This window comes from Hippocampus zosterae, chromosome 6, assembly GCF_025434085.1.
Source record: "Hippocampus zosterae strain Florida chromosome 6, ASM2543408v3, whole genome shotgun sequence".
Lineage (NCBI taxonomy): Eukaryota > Metazoa > Chordata > Actinopteri > Syngnathiformes > Syngnathidae > Hippocampus > Hippocampus zosterae.
In genome coordinates, this window is record NC_067456.1 from 1,655,736 (window position 1) to 1,667,741 (window position 12,006).

Consider the following 12,006-nt stretch of genomic DNA (forward strand, 5'->3'; position numbering starts at 1 on the left):
CAGCAACGAGGAGATTCTGTCTAACAACACTGCAGGTAATAGTACAGACCAACACAAGAAGAAGACAGGCCAGCAAAAGAACAATGGAGGCGGGAACCAGGGTCTCCTGAGAGGAGACAACACAGCAAGGTGAAGACTGGTAACAAAACAAACAACGGAGGAGAATGCGGGCCTTCTGAATTGGACCAAAAACCAGAAGAGCAGCAAGGCAGCAGAAAACCGTGGCAAATTGGGGACCGTGGCGCAATTCAAACGCTGCTAATAACATGGTAAGCTAACGTAAGAACACGTCAAAGAGAACGAGGGTCTCTTGAGTTTTACCAAAGAGGAGACTGAGGGCAAGAAGAAAAAGGAGGACCGCTGAGAAAGTGGAGACTGCGGTGTATAAACGTGCAGATGACAGTTAACCGGGCTGAAAAACAACAAGGAACAAGAGTGCACTGAGACTAACAGAGAAGACAAAGGGCAACCATACACCAGAACAATGCAGCAAAATGGAGACTGTGGATCACAATACTACTGATATGACGCCTTAGCTATCAGAACAAGACACATGAATAGCGGAGCGTTCTCGTGAGTTTGGCCCACACGAGGAAGGAAGCGACGCACTGCAGCCAAGTGGAGACTCTGGAGTCTAAAACTGCATCTGCAAGATCAACTAACAACAACTACATGTGCTTTTGAGGCAGGAAACAAAAAATAAAAATAAAAATCTCTTCCAGTTTGCGGCCCGCACAAACTGGTAGATTCGTCCAGTCGTGTCGGGTGGCGTCCCGCCATGCCAGACAGCTCATTAAAGTGGCTTGCCTCTTATCGCTCTCCACTGGAGGACTCATTATCACCTTCTTCTTCTTCTTCTTCTTCTTCTTCAGCTCTAATCTCTGACTAATGGCACACACACACACACTACAACACACACACAGCTGTACAGCCAGATCAAACCTCCGTTTTGTCGTCTCAGGGACCGCGAGTGAATATTTAGCGGACGCTGATCAGCCGCGACGACAACGTGGCCGCACAACCTGCTAGGGCGTGGCCGCGAGGAAGCAGAGCAAAAACCGGGACACAAAAAGAAGAAAAAACGGATAATTTCGTCCCGTTTAGAGTGACAAAAAAGTTGCCGAGCCGCATGGTTGCGCTTATCCATGCTACGCTAATGCTAACCACAGACATAAGCTGTACAGATAGTCGAAAACGATGCCTACAAATAATGTAGCGTGTGCCTTAGGGTGTGTGTGTTGTGTGTGTGTGCGTGTGTGTGTGTGTGTGATTTGCTAACATGCATCAGTGCGAGTGTGTGTTCCATTTTGTGCGGGTGTGTAAAGTATCGGGATCATGTTCCGCGGAGATGACTCCTTCCTACTAATCACAAAATGACGACAGTACAGTACTTACGTTAATGAATTAACCGCATCCCTAATAAACACTAATCAGGCTAATTGGAGGGGGCGCGTGTGTGGGGCTGTGGGGGGGGTTGAGGGAAGCAAAGAATGCGAGAAGCCAAATAAAGACGGGGATAAATGAGCTTAGTGGCGCATATAGACACGGACAATAGCCAGCAGCCATCTTCTTTCAACAGAAAGGACGACAAAGACGGCGTCAAAGGACTCGACGCGCGAATCTAAGATTAGCACGGCAGAGGTAGGCGCCAGGGTTTCACGCCCGTGTTCACCAAAACAAAAGCCGTAAGCGTCGGAACCTCAAAAGGCGGAGTTGTTATCATCCCACGACCGTCACATTCTTTCATGTCGCCTTGATGTTAGCACGCCGCCATTTTACGCGCTTCGTTAGATACGCCCACGAAGTGTTCCGATTCCGACGCATGCAGATGCTACATTTTGCGCGGTCGTCAAAGCGAAGGAAGCACCTCGGTGATTATCAGGTTGCATATTGGATTGAAGCTCTTAGCGAATTAGCCTAGCTTTGGCGAACACAGTTACCATGCACTGTGGAATATTACGATTAGCTGTTCTGTTGATTTCCATTGTTGACGTCTGGCGGGTGACATGAGATAAAAGGTCCGAAAATGTAAGCAGGAAGATGAAACCCAAATAAAGCGTAACAGCAAATTTTTTTTTTCTTCCCATCTCGGCCCATTAGTCAGTCATAACAGCCGAGCTAATGTCCTCTCCTCGCCGAGCCTAATGGATACATTAGTGCGGCTAATTAGCTTCAACGAACCAGCCAGCAAGAATCAAGGTGGTCGGTCACTTGTTTGGTAACGGAGGCGAGACCAGCGGCTGTTTCAAATAAGCTTCCGGTTCCAGATCAACGGTTTTACATCCCTGTTGGCAAAGGCAATACAGCGCATAATGAGAATAAATAGAAACATGAGCACAGCTGAGAAAAAAAGTACAAGTGACAGCTTTCAATCTAGGGAAAATTTGTGCAAGCCAACGGCGTCCCTCAGGGGTCATTACCGGGTACTCCAATAGGGCTGCTTCTAAGGTTTGCAGGTTTTCCATCTCTTGAAAAGTGTACACACTGTACAGTGAGAGTTCACTGGTGTACCTCAGGGTTCCTGAGTGACTCATCTTGACGTTTTAGGTCTAATTTTCTTGAAAATTCAGATTAGGCGTTTTGTTGGACTTGGACTAGTTTTTTTCCCACAAAAAAAAAAAGAATTATTTGAATTGGTGACTTAATCTCTTCAGTTAGTTCAAAATGTCCGCCTAATCTGGAATTTCTCCATTGCGAGACTAATAAAGGTTTTCTTAATTCGCTGGGTCAAATCCTGAGGCTTGATGTTAGAAAATTATTTTTTCGAAATGTTGGTGTTTAAAAACAACATCAAAATTTGTTTCATGTGTCAGTTTTTTTTTAATTTCACCAGGAATTCTGGAAACTTGTGCAAGCTCTACTCATTCTGGCATGCGAGACACTAATTTATAGCTATTTTGTTCTGCCATCCGTCCACTTTGCATGTAACTTCACTGTCGGCCACAAGATGGCAGCACACAATTGTGCTTGAAGTGGTCCATTTGAAAGAAGAAGAGTGAAAACAAGAAGCCTCGTTTTTCCTCTGGGGGGATCATTGAATCCCAAGTCCTCTTGAATCCTGCTTTTTACACCTACAGAAAGCAACAGTTGTGGGTTAATTTTACAGTGTACACCTTTAGGCTTGATTATTAATGTAGAATGCCAGATGATAACTTGAGTTTTGATTTTAAAAAATGGGATTTGTTTACTGTAAACTCGATAAGGGTTCGGTACAATAAGATAAGATAAGATAAGATATCCTTATCCCTCAATGACACGCCTTTAAATTCTTTTCAAAGACTGTAAATGCATACGGAGTCTGTAAATAGGGAATTTGTATTTAGTGGATTCCGCTTATGGGGTGGGGGGCGGGGGGGGTGAAACGTAACCCCTGCCATAGACGGTGGTTGAATATAAACTAGAAAGGCAAGTCGAGGAAAAATTGCCACAGGATTAGTGAGAAAGAACAACAAAACAATGACAATCAACACCCCTCGACACGCTCTCATCACACACACTCATCACACGTTCTCACACACACTTCGCACCCTCCAGGCACTTGCAGCCTCGTCTTCAACGCACTAATTAATGTCACTCACTAAGGTTCGAGTCTGATCCACAGAGACGACATCGAATTTGGCGCGTAGCGAGTGGCGAGCGACTTCTCGTCAAGGAACTCGCTCGACGACAATGCAAAGACGCATGCGCATGAAGAAGTTCCAAATGTGAACAGAGTGAAAGTTGAAAGATGCAGCAAAATGGCGGCATGAGCCACCAATTGTCAATTTCTTGTCACTAATTTTGGTTATTAATAAAATATTTGGACATGATTGTTGTAATAACAATGTAATTTTTTTTAATGAGTTCACTTTTTTAATATTGTCAAATTAAATTTTAAACGGTTTAAAATGGCTTTATGATACTATATTTGACATGTTTAGATTGAGGAGAAAAATGTCAAAATATTAGTGAAAGTGTTTCATTTTTTTTTAATCGCTGCAATTTTTATTTTAAAAAATTGTTTTATGATTCTCATTAAAAAAAATAAAGTAAAGTTTAAAATCAATATATTTTTAATTTAAAAATTGCGGAATGGGCACAACACCACAGTTTCGCACACGTAGCGTCGTCGCGCGTTTAACGTCGTTGCGCGCATTGCGTTGTTGCGCGCATTGCGTTGTGCGTGTCAACCTCCGGATTTTCCAGAGCGCTTGTGCTTGCTTGGGGTGCGCTTGAAATGCAAATGTGTGTCCGCTTTTGATTGTGTACGCGCCTGGCTGCTTGTTGCACTACAGAAGAGCGCTCCATTTCAGCACAGGCGTGCCTCTGTGCTCTCGTCCTTTTGGGGAGGGGTGGGGGGCAACTCTGCGGCTGCTTGAAGCCGTGCCACGTTTTACTCCTCGCATGTGTCTCTTTTGTTCCGCCCTTACCTCGAAGTTACCCTAGAAGCTAGGAAACATACTTTGGGGATTAGATCCCGGCCCCACCATACAGAACTTTGCAAATGTTTTGCAAAAAAGTCATTCTTCAGGCTATTGAGAAGAAATGGTTCTGAGATGTTCAAAAATCTTTTTTGTTTCGGTGTATAAAATAGTTTTTAAAAAAACTTTATAAATGTGTTTAAAACATTTCCAAAAATGTAAAAAAAAATCAGTTTAATATTTTCAATTCAATGCAGCAACTTTAAATGAACTTGTGTTATATAATTTTCTAATTTTTTTAAATCAAATAATTTTATTCCCAAAATAATTTTAAATAAAAATGATTAACGAGGGTTTGATAAATATTTTCCATTTTTGAAAATATGTTTATTTAAAAAAAAACAGGGATACATAAAATGACAATTATTTTAAAAAATTAGATTGCATCATTTTTTTAAATTAGGTTTCCAAAGAACTATTTTACAAATATTTATTTTTTGTCTTTCATTTAATTACTTAAGTATCTCAAAAATACTCTGATATATTTACAAATATGTTCCAATAATTTGCCGACTTTGAATAGTTTTAAAATTAGCAAAAGTACTTGTGGAATGTGCAAAATCCGCAAATTTTTTTTTTTTCAAATATCTACTTTTGAAACATATGTATTTCCAAAATATCGACAATGTTTTTAAAACGCTCAAATAGTACTCACAAATACAATTTGCAAGTCGCAACAAAAGCCGCTCGTCGTCTTTGTCGCCTTCTTGCGGCCCAATTCGCTCCACCAGCACGCGGTCCCCCTTTCATGTGCACGCTGCAATTGACTGCTGACCGGCTCCCGTTAACGTCAGATGGGCGCCTCCTTTTTGCCCTTTTGCTTTTTGGTTCAAAAAAAGTCACAACGGGAAAAAAAAAAAAAAAAAAAAAAAAAGAAAGGGAGTGAGCAAGCTTAGCAGCGTGATGCAAGCTGTTTGGACCTCGGCTCGCCTTTAATTCCCCCGCCGATTAAAGTCCTCTTGAAAGCGGCACAAAGGCCCCAAAGCGTCTGAAATGGAAGTTTGTTTAAAGCCGTGCCACCATCTCCAAATGTGCTTTTTTTTTTTTTTTTTTTACTCCTTTCTTTCTTTGCTGTGGCTGCCAGCAAGTCGCAAACTGAAATAACCTCAGCAAGACGGTACAGTAAGTCCTGAACAGGTTGAGTGGAATTTTTGAAGCCCCTTTGACGCTGAGCCACATGCTGCTTCACCAAGCCTGGCAGGAATGAGAAGTGACTCTGAATCCATGACTCGTGATCAACGATCCACTTTCCGAATTCAATTATTTTCTCGATTCCCATTCGGTCAGGCAATCAAAGAATACAAATGCTATCACTGATGTCCGACGGCTTCAAACTATTCATTACAGCAACAATTTTCAGGGGAAAAAAAGCCACAAAATTTTGCAACGCCTGCACTACAACATTTAAATGACATTTTGGCCAAAATATTTGGTGAAAAAAAACATATAGACAACCAAAACTTCCAGCTACCATTTTAGGCGAACGTTTTTCCATAACAGAAGTTGCACAAAACATTGGAAAAAGAACAGGAAGAATCGTCTCCAATATTTATAAAAATCATACACGAAATGCGTCAAAATTTTCACAAAAGCAGCACAAATCACTGCCGCATTTTGCTGAATGTTTGAGAGAGAAAAAAAAGTACTAAAAAATGTTTTAAAAATATGCTAAATCTGACTCGCAAGTCACTCAGAATTACCATCAACATTGGCCAAAATTTTGGGTGAAATTTGAGAATTTATTTCTTGAATTTGGTATTTTCAGAGTGAGAATGAGCAAATCCACCAAATTTTCAGTTGAAAATATCACCGGCACATTTTGGCGCAAAAAAAAAAAAAATCACAAAAACGTTGGCACTGGCTAAATATTTTGGGGAAACGCGCGTAGACGTTAAATGTGCTCGCGATGACGCTTATTGAATAAAGAACACGTTCCATTTAGCGCATTGACGGCCGAATGGAGCCCGTGTCGAACGCGGCCCCTCCAGGATATACAAAAAAAAAAAACAAAAAAAGAAAAGAAAAGTGCTTGAGGCTTTTGCTCATCTCCATCAGCCATGTTTCTATAAGTAGCGCCTTTATCTGCTCACAGGCTTCCACGTGTTTTTTTTTTTCCACTCGACTCTTTTCTTTCCGTTCCATTTCCTCACAATGGCCTTCTTTCCGCTTTAATTCACGGCAGAGAGGGGAAAAAAAGTAAAACGCAATTCGCCAAATCGTTTTCTCTCTTTGTGCATCCCGCCGCTCACTCGGCACATCGGGGAGCCCCCCCCGCCCCCCCCCCCCCTAAAAGGCTTCCACTCCAGCCTTCGTACACGACGGGATATGTTCAGAACGTGCGCGGTTAAACACGGGAATTTATTTTCCATGAACATTTCAAATATGTATACCAGACCAACGTTTCGTCACAGTGTGGAGAGAGAGCATTTGCTTTTTGCCCAAAACTTCTCCTGAGAGTTTTTAAAAAGGCCCCCGGAGCCCGTTATGTGTAGAAACATGAACTTTAGGAGACCTGTCCATCATAACTACACCACCCAAAAAGTCTGAGGAATCTCAAACCAAAAAGGCACATGATGGCGGCCATTTTGGTTCAAAGCGATGATTTTTAGACTTAAGATAAAAACAAATTTCTCCTTGAGAGTTTTTTTTTTTTTTTTAAAGCAGCCCCCAAAGTGCGTTTCATGTCGAAAGATTAATTTTGGTGTCTCTCATGAGTAAAAATTCTCTCACAGGAAGTCTTCCATTTTGGTTTGAGGCAGCCATTTTGGATTCATTGTCAGGGTTTCTTTGTGTGACGACCTCATTGGCAGGAATGGGAGTTGCACCAAAGCCCACTTCAAGTAGAAATATGACATTTGGGAGACATGTCTATCATGAATAAACCCTTTAAAAAAGTCTCAAGAAGCCATGCTTGCAAAGACACAATTAGTCTGTCATTTGGGTTTGAATTGTCCCTTTTAGCGTTATTTCCAGAGCTAGCTAGCTGTTTGTTTTTTTGTTTTTTTTTTGCTCGCGGCGAGGTTTGTTGACTCGCCATAAAATAAAATAAAAAACGCCACACAGTCGGAGCAAGTCTAACAAAGTACACATGCCTCATCAAAATTTTTAATAAATAAAATTCATGACTTTCTATGGTGGCTTTCATGATTTTGTGTTTGTTGTTTTAAGAATAATTCATTGAGAAAGACTATTTTCAATGGACACGTTGCTATGGCTGCAAAGTAACTATTTTATATTCTTTATTTTTGGAAGGGGGGCGGGGTCATATTTCTCATACCACACCAATTAAAAGATTGACGGTTAGCCCACCCCGCTATCAATCCAAGTAAACTTGTGTTTCCAAAGGCCACGATCAAATATAATTATCGTCAACAACAACAAGTCAATGCACTCGTGGACGTCCTAATTACAATCACTAATATCTGACCTGACGGCAGGAACGCTGCGTCTTTGCCTGCCGCCCACTCTTTTTTCTTTTTTTTTTTTTACGGTCCTACGTGAGGCAAATAAGAGCATCATAAATATTCCCTCGATGACGGCTAGCATGACGGGGACGCGCGGGATTACGTTGATTACAGTGAAAGAGAATAAAGAGGCGAATATTTCTATTTTTAAATATGAAACTACATGAAAAAGAGAGGATGGAGGATTCCACTTGTGTTAGCATTAAGCTAGCAGACTCATTTAAATCATCAGATACGATACTTAGATGAAAACAAAGTGGATGTAGTTGTTTTTTATCAACGTAAAATGTTCAGTTGTTCAGTTACTTTTTTTTAAGCATTTTCATTTGATTTCATTGACGAAAATTGTCCAATTTTAGTTGAAAAGCCCGCAAATCGCACCCCGGAACTCTCCAGTGTGCTGCGAATTTGTTTTGGCGCTGCTGCCCAAAAGGAAACAAACATTTTTTTATCGTATTTGATGATATCAAACCGACATCAAAGTGATGGATTTTCACATTTCAACAGCATGATAACATTTTATGGACAGCAGCACGTGTGTCATAAAAAAAAAGATTTATTTATGGGTTTCATGGCGCTCCCTGGCCATCGTCCACGCCGGCTCCGGCGTGCTCTTCCATCTCCGCGGCAGTTTAGCATAATCACATCCACATCGCTGTGATGGAGCACACTTAAGCCTGATTAAGACACACACACGCACACCCGCACGCACACACACACACAAAAGGTGGGCTCCACTTAAGCCCTATTACATGTCCGACTGCGTTTCTAGCATGTCCGATTATCCACTTGTGAAGCCGAAGCGGGAAGCGGACTACTGCGAAGAAAGACGGCGCGTGGAAGGCACCAGCGGGAAAGCGACGCGCTCGCCCAGCCGGCTGGCAATTACGCCGCGGTGACGAGACTCGCTTTGATCCAAGAGGAGACTGAGGGCAGAGGAGAAGGTTGGCATAGCGCTCGGCGCTAAGGCACAGCGATAGCTAAGCTAAGCTAAGTGTTAGCGTTGAGTCTCTACTGTGCGGATGAAAACTCGGGCAAACTGCAGCAAAGTGGAGATTGAGGAGTGGAGAAGACATGCCTTTGATGTTTGCTTGCATTTGTCTTCTTTGGTTTTCTCGTTTTCGTACTTTTGAAGTCGTTTCTTCGTCTCGCTACATTTTTCAGTGTCATCGGTACTTTCGTTATTTATTTTTTATTTTTTTATCCGTGTTGTCTGCAATGATTTTTTTTTTGTGTGGAGTCGATGTCTCTATTTTCTGGATTTATTTGATTGATTTGTTTTTGTCTGGAATTGAAAAACAAACAAACTAATGTATATTTTCTGTATGTTTCCCTCCTGCAATTTTTCAAGAATTTTTTGTTTTCTGTACGATTGATGCTTTACTTGTCTGTTTAAAATTTGGAAGCATTTTTTTCTGTTTTTTTTTAAACTGTATTTTCTGTTGCTACAGCAACTTGCCCTCCTAAGGAAAAAAAAATCGTCCTAAAAAGGAAGCGATTCCACTTGGATAACGACGCTGACCTCCCAAGCCCTCCTGCATCAGGGTTGATTGTTATGGAAATATCTCTTTGGTTGTTTGTTTGCACGCGCGCCATTTGTCACGCCGAGAGCAGCCGATATGACGCGCCGCCCCGAGTGGATTATTTTCTCGGGATAATGACGGACGGGAAGCGCGTAGACAAGCCCTCAAAAGCTTACCTGACAAGCCATTTCACCAAGGCGCCATTTTTAATTTTTTTTTCCCCGACAAAACTGCGGCAACCTTTTTCAAAGGTCAAAATCAGAGGGGCTGGGGCGTGAGGGGGTTGGGGTGCTATGCGCAGGCCAGGCCACTAGTTGGCGATGTCACTTCATCATACAAGTTGATGATGACATTTATATCACTTCAGGATTTATTTTGCAAGTTTATACATACAGTATATATATAGATATCTTAAATACACACACACACGTGTGTCATAAAAGATTTTTTTTTATTCGACAAAAAAAAATCTGCAATATTTGCAGTACTTATTCATTTCAGTGCTTATATTTTCAGTAGTTTCTGTATTTATGTTTGCATCCATTTGAAATTAAACTTTTCAATTTCCCGCAGCTTTATTTTCATATATGTTCATTTTCAACATTTTCTTTATTTCTAGTCTTTGCTGTATTCATTTCCTCCTATGTGTGTGTCTCTCAGATTTTTATTTTATCATTCACATTTCTGCTGCACACACTAGCCTCACATCCCCTGAGCAGTTCTGTACACATGTTTTGACATTTTCAACAGAAGTGGTCCCTGAAGGAGCTTCTTTGAACGGTCCCCACTTCTTGCTCGCGCCATTGTTGTTCACAGTGCTTTTGTTGCCTACGCCGTGGCTTTGGGTCGCCGTGTGGAGTGGCGCTCCAAATGCCGCCCGTGCATCGGTCGGCAAACCGACGCCAAGCGCGCCACGCCGCCATGGCCTGAGATGGCCGTTCAAATGTTTGCATTGTCCCGTACGAGCCGTTCGCATCGTAAATGTTCCTCCGTCAGTGTCTCCCTCGCCTCGCTCTCATTTTCTGTTTTCCCAGTCTCCCGGCATGCATATTCATGAGCTCCTGAAAAGAGGCTGAGTACACAAAGGTGACAGCCATCAAGCTCAGGAGGCGGCGGCGGTGGCATTGAGCGATGATAGAAAAAAGGTGGATGGGGGTGGGGGGGGAGTCAAGGAAAGAAATCAAAACAATGGGAGAGGAAATAAAAAAAGATGGAGGATTTGCAATCCTTCCTCAGATTGAACTGAATTCTCACCTTTGGAGGAAACGAAATGACCTCAATGAAAAAGGCCCGTCAAACCAAAACGGGAGACTATTTTTACAAGGCATGACTTTTAGAGACTTTTTGTGGGTCTGCCATTGAACACATTTGATGTTGCGCAGATAAATCAGTCAACAAGTCGAAGGACCCAGAGCATGGGCAAGGCAAAAAAAAAAATGGTCGACTTCCTGTAATTTGGTTTTTTTTCGAGGTCTGACTTTTTGTGAGTTTTTTTGGTGGGTCTGCTCATGAAAGACACGTCCACCAAATGTCATGTTTCGCGCAGATAAATCAGTCAACAAGTCGAAGGACCCAGAGCATGGGCAAGGCAAAAAAAAAATGGTCGACTTCCTGTAATTTGGTTTTTTTTCGAGGTCTGACTTTTTGTGAGTTTTTTTGGTGGGTCTACTTATGAAAGACAGCATGGCTATCCCTAAACAAAATGGCCAACTTACTTGTTTTTTTCTGGCCTGACTTCTTGAAAAAAAAATTTTTTTGTGGGTCTGCTCATGAAAGACACGTCCACCAAATGTCATGTTTCGCGCAGATAAATCAGTCAACAAGTCGAAGGACCCAGAGCATGGGCACGGCAAAACAAAACGTCGACTTCCTGTAATTTGGTTTTTTTTCGAGGTCTGACTTTTTGTGACTTTTTTTGGTGGGTCTACTTATGAAAGACAGCATGGCTACCCCTAAAAAAAATGGCCAACTTACTTGTTTTTTTTCTGGCCTGATTGCTTGTAAAAAAAAATTTTGTGGGTCTGCTCATGAAAGACACATCCACCAAATGTCATGTTTCGCGCAGATAAATCAGTCAACAAGTCAAAGGACCCAGAGCATGGGCACGGCAAAACTAAATGGTCGACTTCCTGTAATTTGTTTTTTTTTTTTCGAGGTCTGACTTCTTGTGACTTTTTTTGGTGGGTCTACTTATGAAAGACAGCATGGCTACCCCTAAACAAAATAGCCAACTTACTTGTTTTTTTTCTGGCCTGACTTCTTGAAAAAAAAATTTTTGTGGGTCTGCTCATGAAAGACACGTCCACCAAATGTCATGTTTCGCGCAGATAAATCAGTCAACAAGTCGAAGGGCCCAGAGCATGGGCACGGCAAAACAAAATGGTTGACTTCATGTAATTTGGTTTTTTTTCGAGGTCTGACTTTTTGTGAGTTTTTTTGGTGGGTCTACTTATGAAAGACAGCATGGCTATCCCTAAACAAAATGGCCAACTTACTTGTTTTTTTCTGGCCTGACTTCTTGAAAAAAAATTTTTTTTGTGGGTCTGCTCATGAAAGACA

At 41.8% G+C, this 12,006-nt stretch overlaps 1 protein-coding gene across 1 annotated transcript in view; it reads right to left on the minus strand.

Moving 5' to 3' along the window:
• si:dkey-215k6.1 (transmembrane protein 132B) overlaps positions 1–12,006 on the minus strand; it is a 102,774-nt gene that overhangs the window by 50,596 nt on the left and 40,172 nt on the right. The gene's annotated exons all lie outside the window — the stretch shown is intronic.